Below are 10,458 nucleotides of genomic sequence, written 5' to 3'. Positions count from 1 at the left end.
ACTTTTTCACTGTTATTGTTCCACTCAGGCTCTTGGACTCGGCCAATAAGGAAGGAAGAGGCACTGATTTGAGTTTCTGTAGAATCAGTGACTTGCTCATTGCACATTAATGTGCAAACACAAAGACCAAGGGCATGTGATGGGAAACTAGCCACCACGTGCTGCCTCTGTCTTCTGCATCTGTGCATTCTCTTTGGTAGAACTTACCTAAGTCCACCCCTTCAGGCCATAATTTCTCTTGTCTGCACTTTCTGCTTACCTCCTCCAAGATTTCTAGACTCAAAAATATTGTTCCTTACATGCTTCCTGAATCTTTGTTTTATTTCTACAATTGTACCTACATTTCCTTATTCTCTAATCTTTGGGGAAATGAAGAACAACCCCGCGCAGCATAACTCCTTAACACACCTGAGCATCAATGACATACTCTTTCTGCTTTCCTCCTTCATTCTATGTTTCAGCATTTTGGGAATCTTGGATTATTTCCCTGAACCCTACTCATCTCTCTATATTCTATGCAAAAATGTGGCTCCGCAAAAATATAGTTCTCTTGAGCACTCAGTAAGTATTATTGGAGAAAGATTTAACAAATTAACTCAACAAGCAATTACCGTGCTTGCTACATAGAAGATTCTGTGCTTGGTCATGAACACATTAATTCCTGCCTTAAGGGAGCCCACATCGAGGTAGACTGAAAAATAGCATTAGCACAAGATGGGCTGTCAGACGATATACAATATAGTTACAAACAAACAAACCATGGCAGCATGAGATCAAGAAGATCAATTCTGTAAGTGACAATTACCAAACTTGCTTTGTATAAAAGAGCTGGGTCTATAGTTGAACACAGGTGGCTGGGAAATTGCTGCTCATCAAAATGTCCACAAATTGTTTTAACTTGTTTTTGTATTACTCTTCCTTACAAACGTCATTTTAATTAAAAGTTGTTTGCTTATGTTAGAGTCAAAGGATTTTTCTTAAAAAAACACTTACCATCTTTAAAAAATAAACCAGAGTTGTTTGTTTCTGCTTCTGAGTTAGAAAGATTGGATTGGTTGAATAATTTTACTAGAAAGACATGAATACTTTGCTAGCCTCAGAAAAATCACTATTTAATAAATCATCGAAGATTGAGGAACAATGATATATAGTCACGCGTTGATTAATGGCAGGATATGTTCTGAGAAGTGTGTCATTAGGCCATTTTGTCATTGTGCAAACATCATAAATTGCACCTACACACACCTAGATGGGGTAGTCTTCTACACACTGGGGCTGTGTGATGCGAATCTTTTGGGACCACCGTCGTATATGTGGTCCATCGTGACTGAAACATCGCTATGCAGAGAGCGCATGACTATATCCAAAAGCTAAATGTAAGTCTTTCCTTCTCGTAAAATTCAAACGTGCTGCAGCCATGGCACGGTCAGTACAGGGCACTGATGGAGAGGCGGGAAGTCTGGAGAGATTTAGCACTCAGATTTGGGCAGACGCAGAGCCAGCAGTCACCTTAATGTGCCAGAAGATCTGCTCATGATGTCTCTTCAAGGTTTTTCGAGCTGCTTCCTGGAGGCCAGTGATCCCTCAGGGCTTGTTTCCCAGACATTTAAACCCCTTTTTGTATACAACACCAAAAGCATGATCCCTGGAAGAAAAATTGATAAATTGTACTTCATTAAAATTAAAAACTTCTCCTCTGTGAAAGACCCTGTTAAGAGAATGAAAGGACAAGCCACAGGCTGAGACGAAATACTTGTGAAACACACATTTGATGAAGGACTGTTATCCAAATATACAAAGAACTCTTATAATTCAGCAATAAAAAAGCAGACAACCCAATTAAAAAATGGTCAAGAGACCTGGACAGACACCTCACCAAAGAAGATATACAGATGGCAAATAAGCAAAAGAAAAGATGCCCCACTGATTTGCTGTCAGGGAAATGCAAATTAAAATAACAATGAGATATCACTACGCACGTATGAGCACGGCCAAAATCCAGCACACTGACAACACCAAACGCTGGAGAGGATGTGGAGCAACAGGAACTCGCGTCCATGACTGACTGGAGTGCAAATGGTACAGCCACTTTGGACGACAGCCTGGAGGTTTCTTACAACACTAAACATACTCTTACCATATGACCAGCTATCGTGATCCTAGGATATACGTTCCGTCCCGTATATCAAGGGCTCCATAAATAAGCTATTATGATAAGATGTTGCAAAGGAGCTGAAAACTTATGTCCACACAAAAACCTCCATATGAATGTTTACAGCAGCTATATTTATAATTGCCAAAACTCGGAAGCAACCAAGATGTCCTTCAGTAAGTAAATTGATAAATAAACTGTGGTGCATCTAGATAATGGAATACTACTGAGCGCTACAAAGAAATGAGCTATCAGGTCATTAAAAGACATGGCGGAACCATAAAATATATATTACTAAGTGAAAGAAGCCAACTTGAAAAGCTGCATATGGTATGACTCCAACTATATGACATTTTGGAAAAGGCAAAACTATGGAGACAGTCAAAGGATCAGTGGTTGCCAGGGGTTAGGGGAAGGAAGAGATGGCAGAACACAGAGGACTTTAGGACAGTGGAACTACTCTGCATGATACCATGATGGTGGAAGCATGTCATTTTACAGTTGTCAAAACCCATAGGATGTACCACAGCCAGAGTGAACCCTAATGTAAACTACAGTCTTTGGGTGACAATGACGTGTCAGTGTAGGTTCACTTATTGTAACAAATGTACCATGTGGTCGGGGATGTTGAGAGTTGGGGAGGTGGTAGGGGTGGGGGCAGGGAGTATGCAGGAACTCTCTGTACTTTCTGCTCATTTTTACTATAAATCTAAAACCGCTCTAAAAAATAAAGGACATTAAAACAAAAAAGAAAAGAAGTGAGCTATCAAGGCACAAAAAGACATGAAGAAAACTTATTGCATATTGCTGAGAGACGGGAGCCAGTCTGAAAGGCTGCATACCATATGATTCCAGCTCTATGACATTCTGGAAAAGGCACAACTATGGAGACAGTAAAAAGATCAGTGGTTGCCAGGGTTCAGGGTAGGGGTGGGGAAGCGATGATTAGGTGACACACAGGAGATTTTTAGGGCAATAATGCTATTCTGTGAACACGGTAATGGTGGATACACGACATTATTTGTCAAAACCCATGGAATGTGCAACACAAAGAGTGAATCTTAATATAAACTATGGACTTAGTTAATAATAATATATCAATATTGGTTTATCAATTATAACAAATGTACCAGATGTTAACAATAGGGGAACCTGGGCCTGGGAGAAGGAAGGCTATACGGGAACTCTCTGTACTATCTGTTCAATTTTCTGTACACCTAAAATTGCTCTACAAAATAAAGTCTATTAACTTAAAAAAAATAGTGCAACCCTTTGCTTGACTAGTTCTGTGTACACCACTTAAACGATAAATTATCTCAGCAGAGTGCTTTGGGGAACCAAGCAACGACGCAGCCAGAGCCCCCGTGGGCAGAGCCTTCAGTCACCCCTGCTGCAGGGTGAGGAGCATTGGAGGACAGGGACAGAGTGTGGTGTCTGGTATGCGAGCCTCACTTGTAGCTACAACCAAGAGTCACTGAGCATGTGTAGGCAACCTAGCGGGGTAGCAGTGCCCTGAGAAACAAGCCACACTTGGCAACGTGTTTTGTTGGGTTTTTTTTTAAAGATTTTATTTTTTTCCTTTTTCTCCCCAAAGCCCCCCAGTACACAGTTGTATATTCTTCGTTGTGGGTCCTTCTAGTTGTGGCATGTGGGACGCTGCCTCAGCGTGGTCTGATGAGCAGTGCCATGTCCGCGCCCAGGATTCGAACCAACGAAACACTGGGCTGCCTGCAGCGGAGCGCGCGAACTTAACCACTCGGCCACGGGGCCGGCCCCTTGGCAACGTATTTTAACCAAATAAACTAAATAAGGAAAAAATAACCAAGTAATTCATCCGGCATGATCTTCATTTTTCCCACTGGTACAACTGAGAGTATTGCTTGTTACAGATGTTGTGTGATGTCTCCCAGCTTTCCCTGAAAGCCTTAGCACAAACATCAAAACATTCCTGTACGTGAGGAGGATACGGCAGCGGACGCGTGTGACCACACAGCACTCGGGATCGCGGTTAAGGAAGGTGGGGCAGAACTCTTCTTGGGAACACACATTTTCACAAAGCTCTTCCAGGCGCCAGAAGAACTGCGGTTCCACAGTTACTTTCACTTCTGTTTCTCCTCTGCTTGCTATCTGAAATTCTCTCTAACATTCTACACCCTCCGTGAATATAAGGACCGCAGGGGTTTTACTAACCTGCAAATACATTTCTGTTGAGCAGAAGCGTGTCCTATTGTCGTGCCACTTGCTGCTATTGCTCAAGTTTGTTAACCCACCGGTGAGAAGCCATCCATCCTCCCCCGGCAGCCCTACATCAGTGGTGATTCTGTGATGGACTTTAAGATCAGAGATGAGAAGGATTCCCCCACTGGAGATGGGAAAGTGAAAATTTAGTAAGAGAACAGGATGCAGAGCTTAAGAAGTGGGTTACCGTCCATGAAGTTCCAAGAATCACAACTGTTGGAGAAACATTTAGCAAACCAGAAAATAAGTGAAATGCATCCAGGCTGAATGAGACTGAATGCTGTCCCTAAGCCCCGGTTGGTGACCATGTTGTTCTTCGCATGGAGAAAAAGGATTGGGAAGAAATTTCAGATTGTTTGTGATTCATTTGACCATTCTCTACTGCTCTGCTCACTGGGACAACATCCTTTTTCCTGCCCAAGGTGGCCGTGCAGCTGTTGCCCATCCATTCATTCTCATCACTTGGCAGGAAGTGGTCCCAGCACCAAGGTCCAGGTTGCAGGGTAAGAACTGACAGGCTCGTGGAGGCAGCCTGAAGGGAGGTCCAGGGTGCACCCCACACCAAAGGGACTCAGGCTCAAGAAGTGTCACTTAGCCACACAAAAATACACAGGAGTGTATTTTTGGTAATTGAAGCCCAGTTTGGATTCTGTTTCGGAAAAAGATAACATTTGTTTTCTAAAGACTAGAGAGTCTTTTAGGGGAGGGGGTTCTCTCCAGCCCCACCTTAGGGCTAAAAAGGCAAACTCTTTAGGGCACAAGCTTTTCCTCCCCATGAATTCACGTATTAGATGTTTCAAAATGACTGGAATCAAAAAACGTTAGAGGCAAAAGTTTTCCACAAGCCCTGCGGTTGAATCTCCTCATTCTGTAGTTGAGGAAAATGAGGCCCAGAGACGTTAAGTGTTATGCCCAAGGGCACACAGTCGGCTCACAGGATGAGACTTGAATCCAGATTGTACCAGCCGGTGCTCTTCCCACTATGCTGTGCTCCACTTACTAGAACCACAAGAACCACTGCCACTTGTGGAATTTAGAAACTATTTTTTAAAAGCTTGGAACTAAACTTGTGACTAATTAGAATAGAGCGATCCACCACCTTTAAGTCACCAGCTAAAATCCACCGCTCCATGTCGCAGGGAGCCCGAGGCCTTCTGGGTGACCCGCTCAAAGACAGATTATTGTCTCAACGCAGCTTCTGTGTCGCGGTATCCACGAAATGGACATCACGTTACTTGGGGAAGAACAAGAGGACAAGATGAGATGAAAAGGAAGCATGTTTAAAACGGATAAAAGGAGGCACTTTTTTCCCCACTACACACAATTGACCTGAGGAACTCACTGCAGCAGGATATTAAGATCAATGGTGAAGATTTGTGTTTTAAAAGATTAGACATTTCACATGCATGTCATCAACAGTGAGACTCAGGAGGATGAAAGTAAGGTGGATGAAAGTTCTCCAGCTTCGGCGCAGAAATTGATCACCAACTGGGTCAGGCCAAAAAAAAGTTGTCTACTCAGTCATCTAAGATTTCACAGGCAGGCCGATTTGGGGGTATTCCAGTCATCGCTACTCTGTAACAAACCACGCCAACTAGTGGCGTGAACCAACAGCCATTTTACGATGCTCTTGTGTGCTGTGGGTCGGGAACCTGGAGAGGGCACAGAGGGATGGCTGACTCTGCTCTGTGAAATTTGGGGCCTCAGTTGGGAAGGCTTGAACAGCTGGGAGTGACTCGAGGCTGGGGACTGGAATCATCTGAAATCTTTACTCATGTGTCAGACACATGGCCTGGGACGCCTTGAAGGCTCACTCAACAGGGACTGTCAACTGGAGCGTCTACATGTAGGTCCCAAGAGGAGCATCTCGAAAACACAAGTGTTCCAAGGGAACCGAGTGGAAGCCGCACGGCCCTTTATAACCCACGCATAGAATTCCCAGAACATCGCTTCCATATATTCTATTGGCCAAAACCATCACAGCCGCTGAGAGTCAAGGGGAGGGGACTTCAGACTCCTACTTCCCTCCCCTGTGGGAACGGCAAGGTCACATTGCAGAAGAACTACGGAATGGGAGAAGTTTTTGCAGCCATCTTTGGAAAATACAGTCTCCCAGGGAAGGGATGGGGGATTTAAGGGCGTAAGGACACACAATCTAGGGGAAAAAACCGATATATGAACAGATAATCACAGTACAATAAAATAATCTCAAGGTAGTTATCCCCTTCCTTTGAAATGCTGCCCTAAGAATTCTTTTTTTCCCTTTCATAAGAGTCATCACATTAAAGTTTCACTGTCTGACTTCCCACCAGACTGGTATCTCCCCGTTATACCCCCTGTGTCTGAAAGGTGACCAGACCCGTAACAGGGGCTCATGTGTATCGGCTGAGTGCTGGTGAGTAACGCAGAAGGGCGGTAACAGGTGACAGCCTGACAGAAGTGAGGTTTGAGTGGGTCTTGAATGCTTTTGAAGCACGAATAGCAGTTTTCCTGGTGGAAAAGGGGGAATAAGTTTTTGTAAATCTCCTCCAGAGACTTTCATTGGCCAAGTTTAAGGGGGCACATCCTTGTCCTGGGTGTACAGACCGCATGTAGTAGTTATGATAATTTTGGCTGAACACTCTGACTCAGCGGGCTCAGAAAAGAAGCAACGTATTGTGTCACATGAGAAGAAGTGCGGAGGCAGGCAGATGTCCATGCCATCCTTCCTCAGTGCCTCAGCTTAGCTCTTTCGAGGTTGCAAGATGGCGCCCACAGTGGGAGGTATCACATGCGGACCAAACAATAGCCAGCAGGAGAGGAGACTGTCTCTCCTTTGGGGTAAAATCTCTCCCATAAGGCCTGACACTTACCTCACACTGGCCCACACCCTTGTGGGCCAGAACTGTGCCCCCCACACACGAGTAACCTGAATACTAATAAGAAGGGGCAACGTGAGCAGTTGGACCAACCATGTGTTACTGCCTGGGGCTTGACAGGAGGTCCTGTCTGCTGTGAAGCAGGTGGCTGTGCAGAAAACGGTAGGTTCCCAACCCAAACAAAACACTGGGGTTCTGTCAGGAAGGAGAAAGGGAAAAAGCCTGGGGAGGACATCAACAGTGTTCATAGCACCGAACTGGGAGAAGGTTAAAGTGCTTTTTCTTTGTGGATGAACATCCCCCAGCACTTCTGTTTATTCTCTCATCTGCTTTTTGCTCATTTCCTTCCTCCTTCTGTATTAGTGGTCAGTTGAATAAATCAACCACCACATCAATGCAAGAGTGTTAGAGTGAACATGCAAATCTAACTAATTAAAGAAGATGCTGACTAGACAGGAGGGCACGTTCAGATTCTGATGCTTCTGCTGCCCTCCAGTAGCCTGGTCGTGCCCAGCTGCACACCGTGCTTTCTGCCCTACACCCTCCACCTCTGCAGATTCCTCCATCTAGGTAGTCCTTCTCAGTTTTCACCCGCAGTGGATGCTGAGGGTTGCCTCTCGGGGACTCCATTCAATCCTTGTTCTAGTAATCCAGCTGGAGAGATTGGAAACCTCAAAACTACATTTCCCAGACTCCCTTGCAGCTAGAGTCTGGATCTGAACAAAGTTCAGTCAACCAGGTGTGCTCCTGTGAGGTTTGGCAGGCAGATGCAAGGAGAAGGCATCATTCTGCTGCTGTTGCTCCTGGCCAGCAGGGCTGAGAGGTGATGATAAGAGGCATTTAATGTTGTTGGACTCAGTGTCTAGTAACAAGTTTCACAGGTATGAGGAGCAGTTGCTGCAGCAGCACCATCTCGGCTTTTGGAACGTACCCCCATGGTGGGCCCTTGAACTCAATAGTCCAGGAGTAGCCCCTGACCTCTGCCCCTCCAGCCCTTCTAACAATTGTATAAGCCCCTGCTTGATTCTCAGTATTAAGTCTTTCTCTGCTTGAAATACCTAGAGTGGTTCCTGCTTCCTGTGCTAAACCCTGACTGAGAGATCGCCTAACTCGCATCCAGCCTTCCAGACACAGCCTGGCTCTTCCTGAGCTGCCAAGTTGGGCTCCTCTGTGCTCCGCTGTGCCCTGCCTGGGAAGTCTGGGCCTCACCATCTTCATACCCCTGGCACTAGTGCTTAGCTCACAGCAGGCACAGCATTGATATTTACTGAATTGAAGCATCCTCTGCCAAGATACCAGGAAGGTCCTGAAATCTCGTCTAAGTGGCACCCCACTTGGCACCCAGTCTGCAAAACCCAAAGAGCAAGTTGGCCCTAGACTTGTGCTGGATTCTAGATGAATCCAGACCCCAGAGCTTTTCCACACTTTAGCCCCCACACAAGAGGCTACCCCAGAATTAAAGATTCAGCCTGGTCCCCAGGATAAGGATGCCAAGGAATAAGGAAAGTTGCTTCTCTCGAGACTTGCCACCAGTGGTTCTCAGCACCCTCCACTGCAGGGCCGACAATGAGGCTGCAGTTGGGGGCAGCACAGGCTTCGGAGTCGGGAAAACCCCAGCTGGAAGGTGTGTGACCTTGGTAACAAGTTACTCGTCGGAGCCTCAGTTCTTCATCTATAAAATGGGGATAATAATATCAACCTGACAGGATTCTTGGGAGTAACAGAGATCGTACAGGTAAAATGCTTGCAGAGTGCACGCACGCTGGAAATGCTCAGTGCCCATCGGGTGCCGTCACTGCGGTCATCGCTGATATCAACGGTGCCATCACTGAACAACAATTCTGTTGTTTACATAATGTTTCCTTCAGCCCAAACAGACCCACATGCGATTAGACCAGAATGCACTTCTCTCCACCTTCCCGGACGTGCTCCATTTTACATACCGAGGTGAGTAACTCTGTCTGCAGAAGATCCAGCTGGGCCCAAGTGTGGGGCTTACTGAGGAAATAAAATCATCTACGTGTAGTTGTAGCTGAAAATCAGAATCACTTGGAGAGTTAAAACAAAACAGCAACACAAACAAGCAAGCAAACAAAACCAAAAATCAACGTGCTTCTTAAGGCTCCCCGGTGAGTACGGTGCAGCGGAGAGCAACCACTCCACGTGGGAGAGATTAGTATTTCCATCGCCTCTGGGGAGAAAGAAGCCTTGACTTCCGTAATCTCCACCCTGCTGGGGGATGGGAGAGGACTGAAAAGCATAGTTGGATTATTCCACCTGCATTGTGAACCTGGACAAATGACTCATCACGTTAATCCTCTGGTCAGTGTCTCGGTTTCTCGTTTATAGGTGTCTGATCTGATGAGAAGAGGAGTGATCAGAAATGCTCCAGGACATGTAAGGAGCTGGTCTGGAAACACCTGTGACGCGTTCATGTTGGCTTGTGGGCGTCTGTGCCAGCACAGTGCACGCTCACACACTCATGGACTGGTTGCTGATGTCAGGCGTATGCACTTTGATCCAGGGCAAGTGGAATGATCCCTGCTTTGGCATAAAACAGCTAATATCTAAATGCTAGAGACAGCTGGTGTCAGCTGGGAATGCACTCAGATATAAACTACATCTAAAAAAAGGTAACTATTTTTCCATTATTAAGGTAATATACAAAAAAAAATATAGAAGATTGGGAAAACAGAAAAATAGAATGAACCATAGTAGAAAGAATAATAACTAAGAGCTATATAGACTTACCTGGTGCCAGACATGGTTCTAAGCCCTTTACCATATAAATTCATTTACCCCTCACTACGACTTGATAACTATTTTAAACTCCATCTTACAGACAAGGAAAGAGGACCCGGAGCTGTTAGGTGACTTGTCCAGAGTGGCACAGCTGGCACAGGCAGAGCTGAGGTTTGGACCCACCCTGCATTTAACAGGGTGTGGTGTGGTGACCCTCGGAGATGTCGCTCACAAGTCTGTGTTCAAGGATTCAGTGTCAGTTGCTAAAGTTTAAAAAGTTAATCTCAGTTGTCATTCATCCATCCATTTGTTTCACAAATGCTGACTGAAGGTGCCTATCACGCAGCATCCTGTTACAGGCTTGAGTCCCAAGATACTGAAAAGTTTACGAAGGCCACCTGTCCACTTGTTCCTTTAGCATTGAACTGTCACATGTCTCAACAGAACAATACATGTATAGTCAACACA

Source organism: Equus przewalskii, chromosome 17 (assembly GCF_037783145.1).
Source record: "Equus przewalskii isolate Varuska chromosome 17, EquPr2, whole genome shotgun sequence".
NCBI lineage: Eukaryota > Metazoa > Chordata > Mammalia > Perissodactyla > Equidae > Equus > Equus przewalskii.
The sequence above is the reverse complement of the archived record's forward strand: the minus strand, read 5'-3'. Positions refer to the sequence as shown.